The sequence below is a fragment of the Zonotrichia leucophrys genome, unplaced genomic scaffold (assembly GCF_028769735.1).
Source record: "Zonotrichia leucophrys gambelii isolate GWCS_2022_RI unplaced genomic scaffold, RI_Zleu_2.0 Scaffold_69_233693, whole genome shotgun sequence".
In the NCBI taxonomy this organism is placed as follows: Eukaryota; Metazoa; Chordata; class Aves; order Passeriformes; family Passerellidae; genus Zonotrichia; species Zonotrichia leucophrys.
In genome coordinates this window covers 99,699-117,360 of record NW_026992274.1, presented here as the reverse complement: position 1 = coordinate 117,360, position 17,662 = coordinate 99,699, and the positions used below count along the sequence as shown (strand labels likewise).

Here is a 17,662-nt window from a genome sequence, read left to right as displayed (position 1 = left end):
TCTCTGCAGTGCTTCTTGTCTCTTAAGCACAGCTGCCATAAAACAAAACCAATCAAGCTTTTTGCTTTGTTCTTGAAAACAATGGGAATTGGAAGGAAAGAAAGGAAATCCACCAGGTATTCCTCAGGTAAGGAAACAAACATTTGGAATCTCATCTTCAACACAGACACATTAAGATGCATGCACAAATGTACTGGGATGAAAACGCCTGCTGGGACACACAGGAGCCACCTGCAGCTCTGTCTCTCAGCAGCCTGAAAATTTCTGCTTTCCTTACATGGAAAAGAAAAACTTTTCATGGTCAAATCAGAAGGAGAGTTTCCATCCCTATGGTCACCCTCTACTCATTTGGCTACACAAGTCAATGCATGAATGGTAGGCCCATCCCAGGAAGTGCCAGGAAACAAATGGCAGGTTTTGGCAGGCTCTCCACATCACCAGGCTCTGGCTTGGTGATGTGGAGAATGTTGCTTTGGGCTACGAGAGAAACATGGTCACTGAGTGTTTCAGCAGCACTGCACAAGAAGCAGAAGAGACTCTGTGGCCTTTAGACCCTCATGCCCAGGTTTCAGGCATGTTTCCCAGTGAGAAGAAACTGCACAGGGGGTTAAGTTCCTCTCTAAAAACCAGTGCCTTAGCAACTTTCTTGTGTTTGGGCTTCCTATCTTCATTTCTGGAAATGTAACACCAGTTCTGAGAGGCTTGCCTTGTGGTTTTAGGTGCATCTTCACAGACAGACAAGTGGGAACAACTTGAAACCCAAAGCAAATGTTGCCTGAGAAGAGCTGGGGAGTGTTTGCCTGTGGTGAGGCTTGAGCTGTCTGGCAATCCCTTTCCATGATGTGCAGAAACATCCAGCTGCTCCCCAGAACTCAGTCCCTCTGGGCACGCAGGCCTCTGGAAACCCCTGAGGATTCCAGCCTTTCTCCTGCTCAAGAGCATCTAACCTAAGCTGAGCTCCAGTTTCTTCAGCAAGGCCAAGGATGCTCACTTCCATGCAGCTGACAGTGTCCATGGAGCTCAGCAGGTCTTTCTGATACTCCTCAGGCCAAGGAGTTACAGTGTAGATTGGCAAGACATCGGCTGATCATTATCCAGTGTGGTTCATGTGGAACCAAGCTCTAACGCACTGACAAGTCAGAGGGAGAGAGCTCATTCTGCTTTTGCAAGAGGGTATTTAGAAACATAAGACACCAACTTGGAACTATTCAAACCTCAACTTGCAGAATCCATCTCAAATAGGCAAAAATAACAATGGCAAGAGGCCTTGGAGTCTCCGTAAAAATGCCCACCACTGTCATGATAACTCTGTGCTCGTGGCATTGAAATAGATGGTGACCAAAGAGACTTTGCTATTATCCTCTTTAAGCCAAAGAGAATTTCAAAGCCAGAAATGGCAATGCACTCCCCTTGTGTACAAATAATTTATGTGGCTTTCTGTCCTTTTCCCACATCACCAGAGGTGACAAAGAGGGTTTTATCCTGACTCTCAGCTGAGCTCAACCACTGGCCATGGTGGGGAGCTGGAGCCCTCCCTGTCATTAGAACTGTGCAGGCCAGGGATGGCCCTGCTCCTGTGGTAAAGAAACACAGCACCGGTGTCAACTGCCCATGTTGGATCCCAGCCCAGGCACCTGCCTGCAAGCTCATCAACTTGTTAAAGTACCAAGAAACAGCCAAGGGTTTGGCAAACAATTCTAACTGCAGTCAGAGAAAAACACATCCTAAACTTATCCAGGCCACCCACATACGTGACTGAGCAATGTACAGATGACTTGAAAGCCTGAAAATTTCGAAGATCCACAGGGTTTGGAAAAGATGCTACAGAACGGAAGAGAAGAGCTGTGTTTAAAAAATGAAAAAGCAAGCAGAACTGCTTGGGCATTGGTTTGGTAGTGGTTTTTTTTTTCTCTTTTTCTTTTTTGTTTACTTTTCATTTTCCTTTTTTCTTATGTTTTCTATAAAATTGAAACTGGGAAGGTCTAACCTCCATTGCTCAGGATGTTTATCACATGTCTACCCTCTCCACTGAAAAATTCTTGTCCTCCAGAAACAGAGTTCCAACATTGTTCAAAAAACAAGTGAGAAATGTCAGGCATGGCTGGAGGCCAAACTGGCAGGTTTCTGAACTGGTTAGGTTTCTGAACTGCCACTTCCCTTTCTGATACAACCAAAGCTACAGCAGATGCTGATGTGTTGCAGGGGCATTTCTAGAAGGAGACCTTGGTGGAAGTGGTGCCAGCAGATGGCAATGGGATTTTGTCCAATGACACACAGAGCATGGGACAGGTGAGAAAGACAGCGGAATCAGTGAGTATTTGCACCTTACCAAGACAGGAGTTGCATTCCAGGAAGGAACTTCTCGTTCCACCATTTCGATGCCCACGATTCCCAGAGACCATATGTCCACTTTGGGGCCACATGGTTGACCTGTCACCACTTCAGGCGCCATCCACCCAGCAGCGCCGGCCACGGAGCTCCGTCTGCCCTGCTCAGGGCTGAGCTGAGCAAAGAGGCCAAAGTCAGCTGTGCAGAAAACAACAAACCATGAAAGCCAGCTCCAATTAGGAAACCAAGCAAAAGAATTCCCCACTCTCAGACTAAGAATGTGCTGTTGAATCTCCTGGAGAACTGTCCACGCTCAATTTCCTTGGGGCTTTAGCCAAGGGAGTATGGAATTGGCCACTTCCAAAAAAACCCAGATTTCTTAACGCTGCTCACAGCAGTGGACTTCATTCCCCTGAAGCTTTAGATTGTAGCTCCCTCTGTCTGGAAGGGACACACACAGAGCAAGGCCACTCTTGACTGCTTGTGGTTCCTTCTACCTCTGTGCACGTTGCAACTGTGCCCTCAGCTCGCAGCAGGGGTCCCTGCACTGCCACCAGCACCGTTTTTGGGGAGCTGGCAGTCACTCCAAGCAGCCTCACACCCACAGCCCTGGAACGCTGCACCTGACCAAGAATATACTGACCCAGCTTGACAGAACCGTCAGTTCTGAGAAGGATGTTTCTGCTCTTCACATCTTGGTGGATGACGTGGTTTGAATGAAGAAATTGCAGTCCTTGCAGGCACTGAGAGAGAAAACAGAAACAGGAGGTCAAAAATGAGTGATGTGATTTCATCCCACAAGAAAGAAAACAAAGAACCTAAAAGATTCCCTCTCCAGGGGAATGGGGAGTAATGGCAGAACAGTAATGGCCACTGAGAGGAAGAGCTTGCTGCTCCAACACTTGCAGAGCAGGACGTTTCTGAGGAAAGGCACGTCAGCTTTTGAAAGAGCAACAGCACCTGCTGTTGTAGGCTGTTCCCTGCCAACCAGCCAGGATGACTCCTGCTGCAGTGGACATGCTTTTTCCATGCAGAGGACAAAGAAGGGGTTTGGAAAGGAAAAGTCCCTCCCTTTGGTGTTTAGTGGATCACTTTTGGGTAGGAGGCCGCAGGACAAAGATTTTCTTGCTGGCCTCAGCAGAGGCTTGGATGTATCACACCAGTCACCTTCCTGAAGCAAAGAGCATTTTGGCTGCACTACTATCCTTTTCAGCTGAGGACTGGGAGAAATGAGTCTTTTTTCTTTGCTGATCATTTCAAATCCTGCCACCAGCACCTTTGCTTTCACAGGCAAGGAATGCAGTGAAGACAAACTCCAGGCAAACATTTAAAGAGGCAAGGTGGAGAACAGCAAATACAAATACAAGAGACAGAGCGAGAATACAACAGCAGGAGATAAGAGTACTGGCACTGAGTACAGGGAGCGCAGGGGCACTGTCAGGCCTTTCACTTGAGATGCTTTTACTTGCCCATAGAATAGCAGCTACACAGAAACAAAGCTTGGCACAGGAAATCACTCCAGCTCTGAGGCCCTGTTTCCCAGACAATGCTGCCCAAGCCCTTGGAAACACAGATGGGATTGCTGACCTCCCGACTGATGGCTGCCATCTCATCTTCCGACAGGTAGGTCTGGCTGATGACATCGTTCAGAGTGCCTCCATCCATGTACTCCATAACCAGGGACAGTTCCTCACCCACAAGGTAGCTGAAAGGAGGAAACAAGGGCGTGGAGATGAATGTACATGGCTAGGTTGCTGTTTGGAAAAGATGGATTCACTCTTCTTTTCAGGTCCCTTTTAGACAAAGACAAAATAAAGGAATAGACATTCCCTCTTGGCTGTGCATTGTTTGCCATCTGTGCAGTCTCAAGGAGAAAGGTACAGCTGCGAAAAAAGAGATGTCTTAGATGGGCAGCAAGCAAAATGTGCAGTTTAGTAACAGCCCAGATAAAAAGCCTGTCATGCATGGTGTTTCTGGAAAAAAGCACCTAGTCTTCCTGGCATGCATAGCAATGGAAAACAGTGGCAACAATCCAAGGGAAATCCTTGTTAGTTTACCTGGACGTAAGAAGACACTTGAAAAAAATCAAGCTCCAAAACAAAATGGTGGCTGTGAATATAGAGATCATTGATTTAGTCAGACACTACTCATCTGGGATTTTTGAACAATTTTCAAATACCACGTGCCAGCAAAGACTCATGCAGACAAAATGCAATCTCTTCCCATCCACTGGAGATGAAAAGAGCAATAATAATTAGCCAATAATTACAGCTCTATTTTCTGCCAGTGACCTAAGTGGGATTTTACCTTGCATGTTTGCAATATGTGAACAAACATTCATGGGACAAAAGCAAAACTCACCTGTCTAAACAGTTGACCAGGGTGGGATTCTTGTTCATCTTCATGATCATGAGTTCGTTGACTTTTAGCTCCTTCCTCCTCAGTCTTTGAAGCTGTATTTTTTTTATTGCCACCTAAAATGATGTTGAAAATCAGTAACTTGAGAGGTTGGTGGCACAAGACCACAAGGCACGTGGAGCGAGTAATTTTGCAATGACAACGCTGAGCTGTGCCAAACTGCCTTGTGATTAGGCACTGCAGTAATTAGGAACTGACATTCCAACAGCCCATTTCTCTGCTCCCTTGGGAGCCAGTTACAGGACACGTGGGGCCACTGACATTTTGCCTTGACCACTTGATAACAGCGAGGTGTCTCAGTTATCACCCACAAACCTCTGACCACACTCTCTGCTGCGTCATTTGGGACTCAGAAGAAGTAATCCGTGCCTTAATACTCTGTGGATACATCCTGGGCCATGGGCAGGGCTTAGGGCTTTCAGGGATGCCTTGCTGATCTCTCCCTATGTGCAGTTCCCAAGTGCAGAACTGCAGGTGTCTAAGGAACTACCAGTAATTTTCAGATGGATTTGCTGGCAGCCAGAAATGAGAACTCAGGACTCTGAAGCTGTAGCCCCAAAGAGCAGTGAGGTGCTTGCAGGCACCACCTTTGTTTTAGCAATGGAGAGCGAGTGAGCGCGTCCTTCTCTGAAAGGAATCGCTGCCCTCCGTGCCTTCCTTCCGGTAGCTGAGGAGGACAAAGTCCCAAATGTGTTTTGTGGGCTGGCACCGGTCTGTGCTTCTTGTGCCTTTTCAGCACAGCTCTGCCCAAAGCTCCAGCCACAGCTCACACCAGAGGGGAAAGCCCTCGAGTGCAGCAGAGTCTGCAGGGGCTGTTCGTATTTACCTCTCCTCCTGTGGTAGTGTCGAGTGCTTTACAAACATCTCCAAAAGTCTTAGGAACAAAACAGAAGCAGAGAAAGGAGAAGCCATTTAGATCTTGCAGATAAAGCCAGCCCACACAGGAGATCTGTGCTGTCAATGCCTAAGACCTGAAGGATAGTGGAAGCATGGAGATGTCTTTGACAAAGCCTTCTGAGCACACTTAGAAGTTCTGATCAGCACTGACAATCTAAGCCCAGTGCCTGAACACATTTGCAGCTTGCCTGACTTTACACTTGATACCTATTCCACCAGCAAAACACCTGATGCATAGTTTTGTACAATTAACATTGCTTGGACTCACCCACTGCCAGTATTTTCCAGTTCAATGTATTTTAGAACAGGATTTTCCATCTTCACCATTCTCCCTGAGGGAAACAAAATGCAAGATGTTCACTTTAAAGCAGAGATCCCACCTTCTAGGAGATACAAAAGGCAGCCCCACTGTCTGGGGCTCTGAGCCCTCCCTTGGTGGACAGCTGGCTAACAACAACAGGAACAGCAACTGGAACAACAGGAAAAGAACAGCAGGCCCACAGTCAAAGTGGCTGGCACAGATACTGATTTCTAGCATCCAAGCGGTCCAAGTGAGATCCAAGTGAGAGACCGCTTGACAGCAGGCACACAGGGAAGCACAGGGAGATACATTCAGAGGAGACTGAGACCAGAAGAGAATACCTAGCAAGGCAAGTAAGTTTGTCATCTAGAAACATTAAGGAGAGCTGGAACTAACAGTGCCTTTGTTTCCTTGGGAATAAACACTGTGAGATTTAGAAAAGGTTTTCTACTTGCTAAGATTAAATGCACCTGGACATCTGGAACCAATTCCTCTGAACAGATGCCAAGTTCAGAATATTGTCAAGTGTTCCCATCTTTTCCACCTTGCAGCAGTTTGCCAGAAGAATGCCTCTGCGTTTGTAAACCAGAGCAGCTCATGCTAGAACCAATCCCCATGGGGCTTTCAGCATCAGGACCCTCACCCTTTATGAGCAGGCTGAGCCCAAAGACGCCCTTGCCCGTGCCTCGCGTGAAGAACCGCGCCGCTTCTCTTCACCCTGACAGCGCGGATCAGTCGCTCCCATTGCACTCGCCCTCTCAGCACCGCACACGTCCCCATGTTCCCAACTCGGCACGGCGGGCACGGGCACAGAGGACAGCAGTGCTCCTCAGGCGCCCCTGTGACACAGAGAGCTGCCCAGAGGAGATGCTGACCCTCTTGTGAGCCCAGGCCGTGCGAGGCAGAAGCTGGCCGAGAGAAGGGGCTGTGGCCTCAGGCAGCTCCGCGCTGCAGCAGCCGGGCAGCAGCGGGACCCTCCCAGCTAAGGAAGGCTCCAGCCTCTGCATTCCCTGTGGTGGTTTGACCAGGAAGAAGTGGGAATTCTGGGATGCTGTGGTCAAACCAATGAATGTTCTGAGTTTGAGACTGGCACCTGGTATAGCCAGTGGGGTTTGGACACACCTCCGAGAATACACAGGGGTTAAAAAGCAGGGCTCTGGCCCTGGGAGGCTCTCTTGGGACGTCGAGGAGAAGAAGTCGGATCTCCCTCCCCTGTCCAGCCGCTGCTGCTGGGCGGGGGAGGGGCAGCCATGCGGTAGGCCCGGGGCCTGGACAGAGATGGGGGTGAGAAGGCCCTCGAGGATGGAAGGGTGGAGGAGCCCCAAGAGACATCGGGCAGACATTCCCCCCCCCCCTCCCCAGGAGGGAGAGAGGAGAGCCGGCGACACCGAATGTGATAGCAGCCGGCCCAGGAGGAGAAGGAGGGGGGGGAAGAGTGCCCGGCCGGAGCGGCAGCGTGTGTGGGAGTGCCGCAGCTCCGGGACAGACAGAGACTGAAAGTTTTAACCCCTTTCTTTCATGATTGGGGCCTTGCAAAAATGCTAATCCTCCTCGAAGCTGAATAAGAAGGGAGATAAGAGATGAGATGAGACAAGGACCTGGCCCGAAGAACGTGGAGATGATTGAATGGGGAGAGATGATTTGGAGTGGCCTTTTGGCTGGACTTTTCTTGTGGCCATGGACTCTGTTCCTGTGACACAGAGACTGCACTTAGGGGGAAGCAGTGGCTCAGAACCAGGAGGGTTCATCGTGAGGACCCCTCGGCCCCAGGGGGTTGGAAAAATATGGGGGGGACAGATGTCCCAAAGCAGAGACTGTGCCTTTTTGGAGTGAGACAAGGCATCCTTGAAAGACAACCCTAAAAGCAGCTCTGGTCCATGCGCGGTGGTGAGAGCACTGGGCATGGAAGGAAGATGTCACAAGCGGCAAAAGGACTTTTTCCGGGCGGTGCCGAAGTGACAGGGAAGCACACGAGATTTCAGTGTGTTTCCAGGGGAAGCCTATGGAACAAGAAGGACTCCTCTCCTCTTCATGAACTGAAGTTTGAGTATACTAAAGTGTGGTGCCAGGCTGGGCAGTTGGTGATTTGGGAGAATGTATCGGATTGGGAAATTCAGGTAGTGGGGAGGAGGAAAGTGGTTTTTTTGTAAGGTTTTCAATTTTTTTTTCTTTTCCTTATAGTTTTTCCCTATTTTCCTGTAGTTTAGGTAATAAAGTGTTCTTTATGTTTAAGCTGGAGCCTGTTTTGCTTATTCCTGGTCACATATACACAGCAGACACCAGGATGAGGGCATTTTCATGGGGGCACTGGCTCTGTGCCAGGCTCAAACCATGACATTCCCACAGCCCTCGGGGGCAGGGCAGCGACCACAACACGGCTGGCAAAGCCCAAGCATGAGCACTGACAGGCACTGATGGGAAGAAGCCAGAGTCAGCCTGAGCCCCGGACAAGCTGTTGCCCCCATTCAGGACACAACAGGATGGGCTTTGAGATCAGCCACATCGAGGCGCAGATCAGTGCCCTTTTTGTCCCAACTGGTGACGGTAGCCACAGAATTCACTGGGCTCTCTTCTCAACCCTACCAGATCTTTTCTGAGAGCACAGCACTGGCAGCTGTTACGGGCAAGAAGCAGATTCATTGGGTTGTGCTGCAGCATCACAAAGGGCTTGATGTGTTCTCCTAGAGACTGATTTCAGCAGGACTTCTGCCAGTGTCTAGGACTCAAGCAGTCACAGCCTTCTGCTGATCCAGGGACAATCGCTGCTTCTGCCTTCGGCAGAGAGGGAAGCCCAGGGAAACTCCAGCCAGTCTAAGCTGCCCTCAGAGGCAGCAGGAACACCCAGAGCTCTCTCTTGCTGCCTCGTAGCACTGCCAGCACTTCTGTGACACGACACTGAGCAGAACCCTTTGATACAGCTATGCTGACACGTGCACACAACACACTGTCCCTCAGATAAGAAAGATACCAGATGTACTCTGCTGCTCCAGGGAGTCACCCGCCATCTCCTGTTGCTGAGCAGCAGCTGGGTCAGCACGGGAGGTGAACCAAGGGCTCAGGCTCCACTTCTTCAGCTGGAGAGCAAAGGCTCCTTGGGACGGCACTGCTGCTTCTGCAGCAGCTTCAGTGTCAGAGTCGGTGTAGATCTGAGACAAGAAATGAGTTGATGTCAGGCAGGTGTGGCAGACATTGCCCTGAAATGCAAGAGAGATTGCCATTTGAAATGCAAGCCCTTAGGAAGCTGCTGTCAGCCACATGCAGAGCTCCTCAACTGGATTGCTTTGGATGTCCACTTGTGAAACCAAATGGTCAAAACCAAATGCTGATTTTACTCGAGTTCATAGCCAGTTTCTTGTTCTAAAGGATGACTGCAGCAATGACCGCTCCACTTCCTCCCAAAGACTCCTTTCCCCCTCCTAGGTCTGCAGATACATTTGCAGCTCCTCATTCTAATGTTCTACCTCCTGCCATGAAATTCTCTTTTTCTGCACCTTCCTGGGGACGAGCTTATCCTGCAGCATCTCTGGATGGTTCAGTGCCTGGGCCTCATGCCAGCCTCGGGGCTCTTGGTTGCCCGTCATTTGCTGGAACTCTCTGCAGGCTGCCAGGTAGGATGGCGACACTTCCACCTCAAGTCAAACAGAACAAAGCAGTCAGAGACTACAGCTTGTCCCCGTCAGCCAGGAGTCATCGACTGGGAAGAAAGGAAAGAAAAGGACAGGAGCATTCACAAGGGATACAGACGGCTTGTAGCTTGTATTCCAAATCTATGTGAGTGACCATGTTCACCTGCAAAAACACCTCAAGAAACAAGGCCACCTGGAAGAAGCCAGCAGGACTTCATTCGGATGACTGCTGGCTAAATGGCCAGAGGAGTAATGCCACAGTCTAGAGCATCAGCTGAGATCCAGCAGAGCAGGAAGTGTCCTTGGGAGCAGCTCTGACAGAGGCCTCATCAGGATGACACTCAGAGGCATCACCCATCCCCCTGCTGCTCTGCACTGGAAAGGCAAGGAGGGCAGAAACCACCCCTTGGGTGACTGCAGTGCCGATTGCTATTTCACTCGCTTGCTTTTCTAGAGCCTTTTGCTCCTGAAGGAGGCAATTCATTTTCTCTTTGATGATTTTAATTTTTTTGTCTAGCCTCATCTTCCTTACCTTGGTCTTAGCCTCAGTTTCATACAGCTGTGCCTGCATCTGTTTGTCAATTTTCTGCAAACAACAATGGAAAGGACTCTCTTTCATGAGTGGAGTGGCTGCCATTCCTTCATTCACCTGTTTTTTGTTGATTGCCCCTCTGCATAGGGAGATTCTTCTCATCTTGGATGTCTTCATTCGTCCTCTTTGCTGCCATGATGGCACGCTTATCTCCAGGCAGCTCTGCTTGTGGCTCTGCCTTTGTAGCAGATAGGGCCTGGCGTTCGGAAGATCTCGTGATGTTACGGGAAGACAGGGCCCCTGCCCCCTTAGATAAGAAAATTAACATAGGAATGTAGCCCCCCCGAACTGGATTCCGGTAACTTTCCACTTGCCCAGGTAACTTTCCATCCCCTACTAACCATAGATGGTAAAGACAGACCCCCACCTGACGTAGAAGCCCCCTAGACTATAAAACCCCACGGGAAGAGAGAATAAAGGCCTTTGATCCTCCACCACATTGGTGTCTGCGTGTTTCTTAGACCCGAGTGACCCTGGGGAATGGGTCACCGTGCTGTCTCCTGAAACCAGGCCGCCTGCCTTGTATCAGAAGGCAACATTCTGGTGCCGAAACCCGGGAAGCCGATCAGCGCCCGGGGAACGGGAATTCGCCTGGACAGGAGGCAGCGGCTGCCAGCGGCGGGTCCGACTGCAGCGTGGGGAGACGTCCCCGGACCAGCAAGGAACATGGAATCCTATGCAAAGGTCGTATCAGATATGCATGCACAGTTTAGGATAGAATGTAAAATTAAGTGTGAGCTCAGGAATTCTAATCTTGCTATTGCAAGGCTCCTAGAGCTCGGGACGATCGAACGTCCGGTAAATATATTATATTCGGAAGTGCGGGAGAAGCGCACTGCCGCCTTAGCAGAGGATACTAAGTCCTCAGGCAATGGTAAAAGCCTCAAAGCGTGGGGGAAAGGAGAAGAGGCCCTACGCAAGGCATTAGAAGAACAGGAGACGTGGAAAGTCGCGCATATACGTTTATTTCTTGCAGTAAAGCGGGGGGCGGGAGCCGCGACTCACACAGTGTCTGAGAGCGATCGGATTGAATGCGGGAATATGCCGGGGCAGGGAGCGTTCCACCCCTTCCCGAGCCCGAGCCCAGACTCCCCAGGGGACCCCCCGGAGCCCCCATGGGACCCCCCGACCCTCTCGCGGAGCCCGCCGGGTCCCAGCCCCCCCGCGGAACCTTCCGAAAAATCTGCAGTTTCTCTATGCGTCCCTTCCCCGCCGGCCGCCAGCCCAGCGCGGCAGGCAGAGCGGCACGCGCAGTTCTTCTGCCGGGGACAGGCAGAGGGGGCGCGGAGTGCGGCCAGATTTTCAGACCCCGCCGGGACCGGCGGGGACTCGCCGCCGCCGTATGGGTTTGAAGATGGCGCCGAAACACATGGTGAGGGCGGAAGTAAGGAGACGGGGGGCGGAAATGCAGTCAGTGCGCCCCAGAACGCATGTGCGGGAGAGGGGGGAGAAGGGGCCGCCCCCGCAGTGGAGCGGAAGACCAATCAGAGCGCTCTATTCAAATTAGGTCCTTATAGGGCAAGGACCTCCGCCACCAGGAGGCGGGGGGAGCGCAGGGAGAAGGAACGGCACCACCCCCGAAGGGAGGAGCGGGGTCGGACCGAGCCCGGCTGGGATTCGGAAACCGAGAGAGCAGAATTAATACGGTTTCGAGCGAAACAGAATAAAGCTTTAAACAATATCGGGAAACGGTCGCAACACAAACTCACCGATTGGGGAAAAACAAAGACAGCTTGTAGGGACCGAGCGCCGGCAGCCCCCATGAACGCTTTCCCGGTGGGGGTTGCCGGAGCGCAGGGAAACCAACGGGGGGCATATACCCCAGTTAACCCAGGGGAAGTCAAAGCGATTTCAGAAGGAGGAGTCAATTCAGCTGTAGTACCCACGTTTGTGAACGACCTTTCTAACAATAATGATCTGTTCACTTTTGATATTACGCAAATAAGCCGCATGCTTTTTGATGGGGCAGGGCGGATTCTATTTAAACAGGGGTGGCGGGACGACCGCGTTAGCCCAGGCTTCTGGGGAAAGGCAGCAACTCAGCGAGCTGTCCCCAGCCGGCACAGCTTTCCCTGGCAGCATCTTCGCTCCGGGCACGCCCGAGAGGGATCTGTAGGAGATGCGGGAAGACACCCCGATGCAGCGGCCCAGCCACGGCGACCCCCAGGGGGGCAGGAGACCCTCGTGCCCTGTGCCCTCACAGGGAGCGGTCAATTTTGCATTCCCGCTTACGGTGCAATGGCCGAGCGGTCGGACCAAACAAAGTGATTAAAAGCGTGCCAAAAAGAAAAACGCAACCTACCCTAAAACCTTACCCACTAGAGTTAGCAAAGTCCCAACCGGCCATGCGGAAGTCTTTCAGACAGACCGCGCAGCCAGATCGTACTCAGACCCAATCCTTCATGTGTTAGAAGCTACCTTTATATCCCTGAATGAATCCAACCCTAACCTAACCGAATCCTGCTGGCTTTGCTACGATGTCAAACCTCCCTTTTATGAAGGAATTGCTTTAAACACTCCCTTCAGTTACTCCACAGCCGATGCCCCTCACCAGTGCAGATGGGAAACCCCTCGCAAAGGGATCACCCTGAGCCAGGTCACAGGCCAGGGCAGATGCTTTGGCAATGCAACACTAGCTAGGCGGAGAGGCAACGTCTGCACCAAAGTTGTCAAGCCTAACAGGAAAAACAATAAGTGGGTAGTCCCATCCGCACCTGGGATGTGGGTTTGCCAGCGATCTGGAGTGAGTCCCTGTGTGTCTCTTGCCAAATTTGATGACTCTAACGACTTTTGTGTCCAAGTTCTGATTGTTCCTAGGGTCCTGTACCACTCAGACGAAGAAGTGTACCACCTTTTTGAGGAACCCAGCCGGCTCCACAAAAGAGAAATACTAACAGGTGTAACTATCGCAATGCTGCTCGGTTTAGGAGCGGCGGGAACGGCAACGGGTGTCTCAGCCCTAGCGACACAGCACCAAGGACTGTCCCAGCTGCAAATGACCATCGATGAGGACCTGCAAAGGATCGAGAAATCCATCTCCTTCCTGGAGAAGTCAGTCTCCTCCCTCTCGGAAGTGGTCTTGCAGAACAGGCGAGGTCTGGACCTCCTGTTCATGCAGCAAGGAGGCCTGTGTGCCGCCTTGAGAGAGGAGTGCTGCTTCTATGCAGACCACACAGGAGTCGTGAGAGACTCCATGGCAGAACTCAGAAACAGACTGGCTCAGAGGCAGAAGGACAGGGAAGCCCAACAGGGCTGGTTCGAGTCCTGGTTCAATCAATCACCATGGCTAACCACTCTGATTTCTACCCTAATAGGTCCATTGGCATTGCTGCTTCTAGCGGTTACCTTCGGACCTTGCCTGCTGAACAAGCTGGTCTCATTCGTTCAGGCCCGCCTGGAACGGGCCAACATCCTGTTCATCGGCCGGCGAATCCAACCAGGGAACACTGCCAGCCACAAGTCCTAACCTTGACTGGCGAAAACTTACTCAGATGTACCAAACCCCGTTTTCCTTATTGAACTGCAACCTTATACCTCATTTCAGTGTATGACTACCTCATTCATTTGTGAAAAAGGGGGGGGAGATGTAGCAGATAGGGCCTGGCGTTCGGAAGATCTCGTGATGTTACGGGAAGACAGGGCCCCTGCCCCCTTAGATAAGAAAATTAACATAGGAATGTAGCCCCCCCGAACTGGATTCCGGTAACTTTCCACTTGCCCAGGTAACTTTCCATCCCCTACTAACCATAGATGGTAAAGACAGACCCCCACCTGACGTAGAAGCCCCCTAGACTATAAAACCCCACGGGAAGAGAGAATAAAGGCCTTTGATCCTCCACCACATTGGTGTCTGCGTGTTTCTTAGGCCCGAGTGACCCTGGGGAATGGGTCACCGTGCTGTCTCCTGAAACCAGGCCGCCTGCCTTGTATCAGAAGGCAACAGCCTTGATGTTCTGTACACACAAAAGCAGAGCAAGTGACTGAGAGCTGCCATCAAGCTCAGCTTTTCCATCTTTTAGCCTCAAAATCGCATTTATTCAGCCCCTTCTTTCTGCTTCCCTACCCAGCTCTGTTTCCACTGTAACCATCCTGTCCCAGGGCTGATCTCTGCAGATTCCAAGGCCCTGTGCTTCCAGTGCCTGTGGGACTCCTGGCCTCCTCAGTCCCAGGAGCTCTGGTTTATGCCCCTCTTCCTGCCCTTCCCTCTGTGCCCTGGCCAGTCAGGCTCACCTGGCCATTCTCCTGTGGCTCTTCCACCTGCTGCCTGCGCTGCTCTTCCTGCTCTCAGGCAGAGAACAGCTCTCCCTGAGTCTGGCATGGCATCTCAGATGAAGCACTCTGCTCCTGCTCTTTCTCTAGAAGCACCTGCACAGAAAGCAAGAGAAGATGGGTTTCAACTTCCCACATGCCCTTTGTGGGCCAAGACTCAAAGGCTGCTGGGCTCACACATTCCCAAAGCACTGTGCTGCGGCTCTCCTGGGTCGTTCTCTGCCCGAGGGGAGGCACAGATTCCAAAGTGACCCTGGCCCTACAATCAGGGACCACTGGGACTGAAGCTCCAACAGCCTCTCCAGGCAGCTGACAGGGAAGGGGTGGCATTTCTCAAGGGTCTGGTGAGGGCCTCCCTCTGCTTCTGCCATGTCCTGTTTGTCTTTCAGTAGTGACTGACACCCCGCCCTGTCCCACAGCTCCATCCTGGCTCTGCAGGGGCTTCCTGGGTGAGCTCACTCCTTGTGAGAGCCACTTCTGGAGTTCGCCTTCCCTTCAGGCCTGCACCAGCATTCCTCCTTCCTGACATCCACACTCTTGTTAGAAAACCGGGTCATTCAGGAGATGAGGATGCATGAAAAGATCACTGATGGAAGTCAGAGAACCTCTATGGCCATCTAAGTACATGGAGGAGGACCAAGGTGTTTCTTCTCCCTCTTTTGTCAACTGAGAATTCTGACCAGCAGTAACAGAGTTTCTCATAAGGCCCCATTAACGAATGCACTCACACAACCCTGGGGATGCCAGTGAAGGAAACCATGTGTCATTTAATGTGTGTATGAGCAAATCACCAGACCCCAGCTACAGCATGGGATAGTTCCACTCCCTTAGGACATGCAAAAATTTAAAGGATAAAAAGAAGGCTTCAGGGCACAAGAGGCTGGAGTAGGAAAACATGAGGGGAAAAAACAACCATCTCTGGAGGGGGAAACATCTCTGCCTGCTCACGATCAGTCAGTGGAACTTGTCTCTACTCTTCTCCTGAAGGGATGCCTTTAGGTGAGCTTTGCATCTTCCACTGCTTTGGAGCAGAGCCAGGAAGATTCAAAAAGACAGATAGACAGATCTCACTTTCATAATCTCTCTTTACTGTACTGTGGTATTTACATTCTTTGAACAGAGAGAGATATAATTCTCTCTCCTAGGTTTTTTTTTAAGTGAAAGTAGTTAGAAACTTAGAGAAAAAGAGAAAAAAATTATTATCTCTACTGGCTTTTCTTGTTGTTTAGTATATGTGGAATGTGTTATAGTGATTGTTTACTGAAAGTGATTGGTTAATTGGATTTTAGTGGTAGTTGTTTGGCTTGATTAGCTATGTAGAAAAAAGCTGTGTTGTGACTGTCTGGAAACAGTCATGAGTTTTTCTTTAGTAGCTTTGTAGTATAGTATCCCTATAGAATAGTTTTAATATAGTGCTAGTGTAATATAAGATAGCTTAAGTAAGCATTTATTTAACCTTCTAAATCATAGAGCCAATGCACATTATTCCCCACATGGGGGTCACCCTGCATCAATACTGTTCTTTCTGTCGCTACACACATCAGCACTCGGTAGCAGTGCCCCGATCAGCAGCTGTCCTGAACTTGCTCTCCTGTTGCTTCAGTAACCCACACTCTTGGGGAATCTGGAGCGTGTGGGTCCCTATGGAATGCAACCAGACCCAGAGCATTGCACTGGGAACTGCACTCTTTGTACATCTCTGCTCGGGCAAGTTCTTCTCTTGGACTCGACCACACTGATGGGGCTGAAGTGGCTGGAGTCAGAAATGCAGCCCAGCCCCTCCAGCTCCTCTAATCTCTGAGCACCAGCTGGAATACAAGGGCATTTATTTCCTGCTCAGTTCCCAAACACAACACACACTGATTCCCTGGGCAGCCAAAAGACATGGGAGTCATTAACCTGAAAGTGATGTTTTTCTGCCAGTGCTGGAAAAGGGAAGGAAAGATTGAGAAAAAGCTCCCTTGCTCCCTGGAGAAGGAGAAATTACACAAGGCTTCTCCTTCTAGCAAACAAACAAACAAATAAACAAACAAAATATGAAAGTGTTACCCACTCCAGTGTCTAAAGCACTTGGATGCAGTCAAGGGATGTTTGGCAGGGAAACAGCCCTTGTGCTGAGCATTGGCTCTATGGATCTAAGGCAGGCATCTATGGAAGTCTGCCTGAAGGTCCCTCATGAGCCCCCATTGTCCAGGCTAAAGCTCCCTCAGCCCCTCCTCCCTGGCCTTGTGCTGCACCCCTTGCCCAGCTCCCCTGTCCTTCTGTGCACACGCTGCAGCTCCTCCATGACTTTCTGCTTCCCAGGGTGTTGCGGTGTGTTGCAATGTCCTGTTTTACCTTCTCCCTTCCCCCTCGCCCCTCGCTGAGTGTGCCCTGTCAATCAGGCTAACATACCAGCAAGGCGTCGTGTGATTGGTCCCTCAGGCCTGGGGGACTTTGGCCCGTATAGGTGTCCCTAGTCCCTTGAGACCCTGCCCCTTCACCTGGTTGGTGGCTCACCTGTCCCCTCCCCTTCCCCTGCCCTGAGCTTAAAAGGTTAATGAGACCATGCGGCCTCTATTCTGTTGGAGGAATTGCCCCGGCTCAGACCTCTGTACCCGTGGAATAAACATCTGGATATAACCCTCCAGCAGAATCCACTCCTTCCTTCTCTTCACCATCACCAGAAGCTCTCTCTCCTGAGGTAAACGGAGTCCTGACAAGCCTGGACTTGCGTCTGTGCCCCGCTGCACTCTCCAGCAGCCAAGGTATCTCTGGGGTAAAACACCACAGTGCTGCCTTTGGCCCAGCAGCGAGGGTCAGAACTGGCCCAGGCACCATCTAACTGGTTATATTGGGATTCATATTCCAATACCAGGGCCCACAGCTGCACACAGCACTCCAGCTGTGGCCACAATGCTGCCCAGCACAGGCCACGCTCACTGCCCTGCTCCTGCTGCCCCACTGCTGCTGGCACAGCCACCGTGCCCTTGCCCTTCTTGGCCCCCTGGCCCCACGCTGCCTCATCTTCAGCTGCTCAGGGCCGCCAGCCCTGCATCCTTTGGGCCCACGCAGCTCCCCAGCCACAAAGGTGCCCATTGCACTTCAGATCCAGCAGGCACCATTGCAAGGTGTACACCCTGGTTTTAGCATTACAGGACAGCAGTCAAGGACTTGCAGCTTTGCTCCCACTCTAGGCTCCAATGCAGTTTTCAAAGCAAACTACACAATAGAAGGTATCAACAGACACAT

At 51.1% G+C, this 17,662-nt stretch overlaps 1 pseudogene; it reads right to left on the bottom strand.

Annotated features, from left to right (window-relative positions):
• The window catches only part of LOC135460630 (serine/threonine-protein kinase PAK 3-like), a 31,914-nt pseudogene that overhangs the window by 2,155 nt on the left and 12,097 nt on the right, over positions 1 to 17,662 (bottom strand).